Source organism: Pan troglodytes, chromosome 19, assembly GCF_028858775.2.
Source record: "Pan troglodytes isolate AG18354 chromosome 19, NHGRI_mPanTro3-v2.0_pri, whole genome shotgun sequence".
Lineage (NCBI taxonomy): Eukaryota > Metazoa > Chordata > Mammalia > Primates > Hominidae > Pan > Pan troglodytes.
This window is the reverse complement of record NC_072417.2, coordinates 80,048,266-80,058,145: the sequence shown is the minus strand read 5'-3', so window position 1 is coordinate 80,058,145 and position 9,880 is coordinate 80,048,266.

Genomic DNA, 9,880 nt, shown 5'->3' with positions numbered 1-9,880 from the left:
TAAAGGGGCAGCATCTTCTAAATAAGTTTTATCAGCTTTTTTTTTTTTTTTTTTTTTTTTTTTTTTTTTTTTTTTTTTTTTTTTTTTTTTTTTTTGGTGACACGATGCTGCATTCTAAAACTTTTATAGTTTTAGACTATGTATGATGTGTTGTTGTAATCTCCATCCACCGTAGGATAGAGTTAAAGGCATTCTTTGCAGGCATATTTTGTATGCCACTGTTTTTTGAAATGTGAAAAAAAACGTTGGCATACTTAGTTATTTTTTGGACAAGCTACACTTCAAGCTTGTTTTTAATGTTAATTTGATAGTGTGTGTGTTTTTTTTTTAAACAAATCAAGAAGCTGAAAAATTTTTAGGATTGTTGGTGCTTAGTAGACTTGATAACTATTTTAAAAATGCGTGAATTTAGTAAAATTCTTTTTTTCTCACTATGCATGTGTAAATGTTTGTAACCTGGCTTCCCTCTTCTCCAGTGGTATAAAGAATTGTGCCGCTTTAAGGTTTGGGTTTTTTTCCCCTCCAGTAAAAATTTTGGTACCTTATTTGATGTTTACATTAAAATGTGACATTATACGTGGCAATTCAAATATTTTGCTAGCTGTCTTGTTTGAGGAACACCATTAAAGAAGAAATATAATGTTTGTCAAAAATGTATCAAAATTCATCAGAATCTGGGGCAGAAAACTACCCTTGTTTTTCATGTCTTTCAATTCTTCTAAAATACCCCTTATTGAACTTGTACACAATATAAAATTTAAATAGCCATCTTAAATATTCTACCATCTAAAAATTGCTTTGAATGAATTTTGGTAAAATCCAAAGGAAGATGTTTACCCTCTTGAAACTTATGGTCTTGTCACACATTTAAAGCAATATATGTCCTTATTTTCCTGACCTTGTAATACTACTTTTATATTTCAGAGGTATCTCGAAACTACAATATAAACTTAAAAAAAAAATAAGATGAGGCTGGGGAACCTTTCGAATGAACCCAATCTTCCTGATGATCCATTCAAAAACAGGTTTTTGGAAGACCACTTTCGATAGGCAATCCTATAATCAAAGTACATTTTTAAAATCAGGTTGAAAAGTGGCAAAGGTAAAGAAAAATTACTGACATTTCTTCTATGATTGGAGTTTAGTTTATGTTGGCCAGCTACAACCCATTTTAATCCTCAGACAGTTTGGGATAAAAGAGTGCCTTTGGTTAATGGTTAGCAAGCTCCAGGATAAGCGCCGCGTGCCTCTTTTATTCAGCTCTACCTTTCTGCTAAGAGTGCGGTTCATTTGTGTGTGGCTTCGCGTTGCAGGCTGTGGGTCTCTGTGTAAGGTGACAGACATAGACTTGTAAACTGCAGACGTGTTAATGGTTAGTATAAATCAAAGCTGGAAAACTGAGCCGGCAAGTTACAGCACCACTCTTTTTCTGTATGATGTCAGATCACCACATTTAGCAATGTCAAATTTTACTCAGCATTCTTTAGTAGGAAGAAAAGAAGAAAAAGTTTTGCCACGTAGCTATGTGCTTTTAAGTCTGTGACAAAACTCAAGACATATCCGAATGAAAATTAGATCTCTCTGATGTGAGGATGTTATGGAAAATAATTTTCCCATCAGTGATTATCCACCCCCCAGCCCCCATATACAGGACTACAATGCAAGCTAGATAAATGTTCAAAAGCAATCTGATAATATGAAGACAGAATTGTCAAGTCAGGGCTTTCAGTTGACCCCTTGTCATGAGGTTATTGCCTAATTTTCTGTTTTCTATACTTGAATCTTTAAAAAATATCAGTTTTTAAATTATTTATATTTATATTTAGTTAAGGGTCATGGGGTCATGTATGCACCCCATCACCTTATATAAATATGTTGATGATGGAAGCTTTGGATAAGGAAGCTATTAAGTTGTCATGACATCCTTGTTCTAAGCAGTTATTTCTAAAAACTAAAAATAATAGCTACTTATTGGCCCACCGCTCTGCTGTGAGTATATGAGTACTCCTCATTCCTTATTTCCATAGCCAGTCAAGGATTCTAACGCTGCTTCCATCTGATACTCTTCTTAGATTCTGCATCAAATGCTTATTTTGACTTACAACAAGCTTACTCTTCCTCAGCATTACATAATGCCATCTTTCCAACCATGCTTTAAAGAACCTGCTCTTTACGCATAGTATCTTATAACATTTTGAACACGTCTTGTGTAAGAATCATTGCAAGTTTCCATCAAAATGAGGCGTGTCTTCTGAGTACAGCTGATGTTCTTTGGGTATTCTTGAGTAGTAGTAGCAAGTACCCATAAATCAGATTTATGAAACATAACTTATATGCTAGGTTCAACCCTTATATATGCATATATATGTATAGTATATGTATATATGTATATAAAATTTTTTTCCAGAAAACTTGATGATAGCTCTCAGATAATACCAAGTATTACCAGCTTCCATTTCTTCAGAGCAGATTTTTTTCTAAGTGAGGTTAATTGTTCACATAATGTCTTTTTACATCTTTGTCCTTTGTATCACTCTGAAGTTTTCTTTTTCTTGCCAGAATATTTGTTTCACTTTTTAATTTCAGTGCTACTTGAGATTTTCTTTTTTTTTAACCTGAAAGACAATATTTTGGATGATAGAGTTTGTAAAGTGAGCCTTCATGCTGAAAAAATTCTTTTCATGATCTAAAAATGGTCTTTTGTTACGATTTGAAGAACCTCATTCCGTGTAACATGGATATTTTCTTGTGTGTCTTTAAAGGGGGTTTTGGTTGTCATTTGGGCATATGCTTTGCCAAATTGTTATAGCAGAACTTTGTTTTTGATTAATCAGTAGTTAATTATTGACCATTTAAACTAACATGACCTTAATTTTCCTTTCCTCACACAGATGTGCTTTCTATCCAGGTCATTTTTTACACGTGAAATAACAAACTGCTTTGTGTGGATTTTTTTTTTTTAATCTTCAGATTTTAGAATAAGTTTAGGTTCGATGTAAACATCAACTGGTCTTTTCAGTTCAGAGAACTGCAGAATAAGTAAAATAAGCAGAATTCCCACTGAATAAGCATTACCTAATTAAACATAGCAACATCTAAGACCAATTTATGAAAATACTCTCCTTTTTTATGGAGGCATTGGAGCTGCTGAGAAAGCTAATGAATTTCCCAACTTTGGGATAATTAATATATAGTATTGTGTTGCTCTAGTGTAGTTGATTTTATGTGTTTAATATTTTTCATGTCAAGAGCAAAGCTGCAGACGTAAAAGATGTTTCTCTAGCCCCCTTAGCTAGAGCGAGCCACCTTTGTTAAGAGTCAGGGTGTGAAGAACAATTTCAAGATAAATTTTAGTATTTCAACCATTGTTATTAAGAAAATTAGACTTACTGAAATACTCATTTAAAAACAGACACCTTCTATAGCATTGTTTTATAGTGGAGTTATTTTTAAAAAGGGAATCCCAGAAAGAATCTATAAAAATACAAGGTTAAAACTTTAAATGTATTGAAAGTTACAAATTGGTGCTTTCAAATGTCACGTAAGCTAGCCATTTTTTTTTTTTCCCTCCAGCTCCTCAATGGTAGTAATTCGTCTTTTATGATTTACCATACATTATTTCTTGCTCACCATCCCCTCAACATATGAAAATCCTTAATTTCTACTGCCGCGCTATATGTCTTCCTGAATCTCAAGGTATAAATGTCTTAATGGATCTGATTTGTCTCCACTCTTTGCCATCTGATCCACATTCAAACCGTCTAGAAATTAGAAAGAATAGGTAATGTTCTATCTATGATTTCTTGTTCAAAATATCACGTAGTGGTGCCAATCACTTACAAAGACACCATCTCCATCTTGAAAGAGTAACTGGCATGTTAGTCTTGAAAATGCTCATTATGATATGCTCCTCACATTTCCCATCTGCTTGAGGATGGACATTTATTAGCTGAGACTTTAAAGCTGCTAAATTCACACTTTCTACTTTCATACCTTTTTAATCAGTAATGTCAAGACCATTGTTGCAAGGAGTGAATCTTACTAAACACATTCTGTTATTACTTTAAACTAGAATGTGAGATTCAAGAGATTTAAAAACAATTTTAATGTAATGCTTAAAATTTTTGAACCAATTGAAAATGTCTACTTTGGAGTGAAGTTTAAGGAAACAGTCACCAGAGTTTCTAAAAATTTTTTGGAGGGAGGTACCTAATAGAAGAATCTAGACTTAGAAATGTGAACTGTGGTTAAATACCAAACCCAGTTCCGCAGTGGTCGTCTAAAGCGTCTAAAACTGGAGTGTTAAGAAAACCCAGAGACATTCATATAGTTTCAGTTATCAGAGTATTAGACCAGACTTTATTTGCAATTTGTTCAACAGAGAGATTTTATTTTGATACAGATATTAAGCATAAAGCATAGTAAGTTTTATATAATTCTATGAGTTCATTAAACAATATTATGAAATTTTCATTATGTTCGTGGGGAGTCTTTTTAACTGTTTCTACCTCATATATGAGGTCTCTTCTGTATTTTACTTTGCATACTAGCATGTGATTGCCTGCCTTAGAACTATGTAGAGGAGGGGAAATCGATATTACCTTTTAAGAAATTTTTGATTTTATGAAGTGTTTTCATTAATACTTTTTTAATGTTTGAGAAGTAAAGGGGAAAGGGTGGCAAATTACATAGGTTGCAACACAGAGTAGAAGTCACATAGTACTATTTACAGATCTGTCCTGTTTTAAGATTTGAGAATTGTGAACAGGATGGAGCAATGGTTCTCAAACTTCAGCCAGTATCAGAATTGCCTCGAGGTCTTGTTAAAATTCAGATAGCTGGACCCACCCCCAGCATTTCTGATTTTGGTCTGGAGCCTGATGATTTGCATTTCCAACAAGTTTCCAGGCGATGCTGATGCTGCCAGTCCAGGAACCACACTTTGAAAATCACTGGGTCTGATTCTCGCAGTTTGAAAGTCTCAGAGACCTTCAGAGTCTGAACGTCTTTTCAACCATGTATTTATTTACTCAGTGTAAAAAACTGATCTCTGGAGACATTTTTATAAATCTGGTGCCATGACTGGAACATTTGTGGAGAAAGGTCTCCATGGAGCGACAGGCCCTTTGGATTGGCCACCACCCCTCCTCACTCTCACCCCTGCTGGGGTCTGCACTGCTCTTCCGCAGTAGGGTGAAGGAGCTCTTTGGTTTTAGGGTGAGTTTGCTTTTGTGTACGCTGCTGCCTGGACGTCAGTCTGGAAGCTGTGCATTTGTTTGGTGTGCTTAGGGTCAATCTTGATCCACATGCATGGAAGTGAGAATCCTGGAAAGAAGCCATCAGAATGCCATGAGAGTGCACCTAGCATGTATCGAGGCACTAAGTGCAGGAGTCCCTGTCCTAAGATGGCAGTGACATGGAGCATCGAAAACCACAGATAATCCTTAAATAATAAAATAATAGTTTTTTTTTTTTTTTTCTTCGGGGCAGAGTCTCGCTCTGTCGCCCTGGCTGGAGTACAGTGGCATGATCTCGGCTCACTGCAACCTCCGCCTCCCGGCTTCAAGTGATTCTCCTGCCTCAGCCTCCCAAGTAGTTGGGACTACAGGCGTGCACCACCACGCCCAGCTAATTTTTGTATTTTTTAGTAGAGACGGGGTTTCACCGTGTTGGCCAGGATGGTCTCCATCTCTTGACCTCATGATCTGCCCGCCTCGGGCTCCCAAAGTGTTGGGATTACAGGCATGAGCCAATGCGCCTGGCAAATGTTTTAGTTTTTACGGTTATTATTTTTTTTTTTTTTGGTGGGGGGAGGGTGGTGAAGGCAAAGGATTTGTTTTTCAAATTATGTGTTTCTCAGGTTAACAAAGTTATTTTAGATTCTCTGCCATGCCAGCAGGTGTTAGAGAGAGCCTGAAGTGTTACATATGGCAGAAAATAAATGTCTCTGATTACTTTGCTACCTTTAAAAAAATCTATATGTGTTTGCAAAACAGCCTAGGGGGATCTACCACCTACACAGCATGAATTATTCATAAGTCATAGGTGCACATGTATGAGCAAGTTATTTTTGAGAAAGAAACTGCCTATAATATAATAAACCTGTCAGGTCTTTGGGTATTGTTTAATTTGTGTGTTGTTGCTGTTTTATCTGGACTGCATCTTGGGGGGTACTGGGCTCTGCTTCTGGTTTTTAGTTTGCCTTTGAATTTACTGAGCTACTAGAAAGACAAAAAAAGCTATTTTTATGGTAATAGAATACAGAATGACTTAGGTGTAAAAGTACACGTGAAGACCATCGTAGAATATACAGCTTTGGAGTTTTCTTAAGACACAGTCCTTCCTACTGAAAAGGCTCGCTCACCTTTGGAGAGGATTGTTTATATTTTCAGCCTGGGTTCCTTTATGCAGTCCCAACTTAGAGGGGAGCTTCGGTTTATTTACACTTTGCTTTGCACGATAACTTGTATGCGAAGACCTCTTTATATCTTTCAGTAGGTCAGAGGGCTCTTTGTCCTGGTTGAAGTCCCAAAGTGTCAGTGCAGCTGAGAATGTTTCTCAGCCTCCCCCTTTACAGAGGAAGGGTCCTGGATTTTCATAAATCCAGACCATGCCTGCTTCCTATAAATCCATGTATATGACATTGTACTGTATCTGATTTCTGTGCCAGTCATCTGACCTGATTCTTTAAACCCCATAAAGGTACTGGCTATATGTAGTAGTTGTATCCTAGGTAAATATGGTGATTAAAATACTTCTCTTCTAAATTATAAAGATAATGAGTTTTGCATTTTATTAAAGGGTCCTGTTATTAGTGACACAGGATTTTTTTTTTTAATGCTTCATACATATAGTTCTTATCTAAACTTGTTCAGCTAACTTCATAGATCAGTTACTTAGCAAATTCATACTGGGTCTTATTTTGGGAAGTCTTCCTGAGGGAAGCTGTACAAAACTGAGGTGGTCAGGTTCATCTCTTCAAAGTACCAGTTATACAGCCATCTAAATAGGCATAACTTATGGCAAAATTATAACAATTTTTTTTCTTTGCAGTAAACGATACCTCATCTAAGAGGCTCTAATACCTAAAGAGTTTATCCTTAAAAGTAAAAGTGACTTTGTACCATAAAATAACCCCAAAGCCACTCTCTAGGGTTTTTATTTTCTTCTTTCTTTGTCTTTATCTTTTCTAACTTAGTTTTGGAATTACGTTAGCTACTTTGGTTCCATAGAACAAGTTTTCAACTTGGGGTCTACAGTTCCTACAGTGTGCTCATTGTCTCAGTGAAGTTCTTTTGTTTTCAAAGATTCATGGTAACAAAATGTATTTTACTGCTACAACTAAAATGTATTTATAATAAAATGCCTTTTTAATAATTTGGAGTTGTGTTTATTATGTGTGAACTATAATTCTCTGCTTCCTTCTGCCCTTAAGGTCAAAGGTCTGACTGAAGTTAAGCACAGCCCTTTGATTTTATTCCTAATAGTAAATGGTAAAACGAATGTAACTGAGAACTCAGTGTGAATTTGTAAAGTTCTAACTCTACTTTCCAGACATTTGTGACTTGGCTTAAATCCCCTAACTTCAGCAGTAATGCTTTTAAGACTTAAACGTGTTACCTGAAAGTTTAAAGATCTCCAGTGGTCAGTGAGAAAATAAGCCCTTTTCAAACAGTCATTCAACAAATATCTTACAAATTTAAGAAAATTATCCTGAATTACTCTTAACAAGTCACTTAGTTGTTAATGCGGCCCAGAATTTGAGAACTCATAAACCTAGTTTGTAGTGATACATTATGTAGGTATAATCATGCACTTCACAGTAATGCGTGACAAGCATTAATTCAACAATCCAAAAAAAAAAAAAAAAAATGCTGGTTGTGCAGAAAATTGCCCTGAGTCAAGGTCTTGTTTTTCTTGGGGAAATAATTCTTTGCATCTGCCATGATGTGATTTTGAGAAGCATTAGCAGGTCACAGAAGGCTTTGTGTGCCCTGGCTATTTTATTTTTAACATCCTATTAATGTGGCACCATAAATCTAGCTTGAATGTACTGTGCTTCAAGTTTGTAAATGTAAGTAGATGGGACGGTCAGCCTTTCCTAAGGACAATGTACCGTTTGTACTCATTGCGGTGAATCCATTTTAAGCTAGGTATCTCGCTTTGAGATGATTTGATATGACATTAATCAAATCTGGACTTAAGAAATAAAAACTTCATATAAATCAAATGGATTTGGGGGACTCCTTGAGCTGTTCCCTGCTCTAGATGAAATAACCCCAAGGCTCCACTGTCACTGGGAAAATGCAGATGTGACTGCCGCAGGTGTTAGCCCTATGACATATTGATGCTCTTTGAAGCATTTTTCTGAGAATGGTATTGGTATGAAAGTTCGTGTGAAAATGTAATTGATAAAACAATCACTTCCTTTCATCAAAACTGCAAGATGGGAAATTCGATGTGGAGTGCAGGTCAAGTATGAAGAGCAAAAGCTGGTTAGCAGAAGCAGTGCTAGCATCCCAGCCGTTTTTAAACTGGAGCATCCAGATATTCCTGTGGTTAGCTCTGAACAGCCAAAGAGCACTTAGTCTGAAATTGACTCTGCTGCTGGAGTTACATAGTATTGTCCTAACAAATCAATTCCCTAATGGGTGGAAATCCTCTTAAGATTTGAAGAGCCCTGTGTTGATTGCATTGCCTCACTTTCAGTTCATGCTACCAACTGCAGCCATTTCCCTTTCTGAAATAGATCAGACTATACCACTCTTTTGCTGAAAAGCCTTCAGTGGCTCTCCATCACATCCTACATTTTTTAGCTGGATTTCGAGGCACCCAAGGCATGTTCCTGAGCATTGCACATACCAGGTTGTAGCAGATCAGTCACCATCGCTTTCTGAACAAGCCCTTGATCTTCCGGCCTCTCAATTTTGTTTGGAGCATGCCCATCAGCTCTCAGACTCCCACTCCTCAGGGATACTGATTAGTCGAGACCCAATGTCACCTCCCACACTACCCAGTTGGAAGTAGCCCCTTTGTCTCTGTGCTTGCAATTAAGCTTTATATCTCCCTTATCACCATTTTTGTGTTATAGTTGGGAGTCTAAGAGCTTTTGGGAAGCAGAGATAATGTCCTCAGACCTCTAAACCACCAGCACCAGCTCTGTGCCTGTTATATGGCAGGCTTTCGATGAACGCTTGCTGAACTGGATCTGGGGGTTTGATCGAGAGAGGAGCTTAAAGATGCTCTCCCCTCCCCGTTGACATTATTTGCCTGACATTCTTTGCCCACACAGTGTGGCCTTATGATAACACTTAGCAGGAGAGTGATGGCTTGGGATGAAGGAGGAGTAAGCTGTCTTGTCCGGTGTTGTCTCTGCCCATTCCACATGGTTCTCTGAGCAGTGACAAAGCGTTAGCATTCATGAGTATTTTCTGTCTTGCCTGGTATCACTGTTAGAACCCTTCACCTGACAGCTTCACCATAGTTATGTCAGTTTTGATGGATGCTGCCTACTTTAGCACATTCTCGTCTGTAGGCATATACCTGCCATGCGGTGTTCTGGGAATGTGATGAAATTCCGCCTTTGTCTGAAGCTCTGGTTGATTTGAAATCCACAGAGGAAGGTAATTAAATTGAATAGAAGCTGCAGCTTGCAAAACCTATGGTATTATCCCACTCTTAGCTCATTAAAACTGCTGCTCTGCAAATTGATTTGAACCTTTGTTTCAGGAAATTGTGCTGCAATTCCCTGAGAACAAAGTGGTGCTGGCGAGGTGATCTGGAGAAGCCAGTGAAGGACTCTGAAGGTAGGCATGGCCAGCTGGACACTCAGCTCACGTGCTATGCTCCCCTGCACACGGAGCCGTGGGAGGATGGAGTT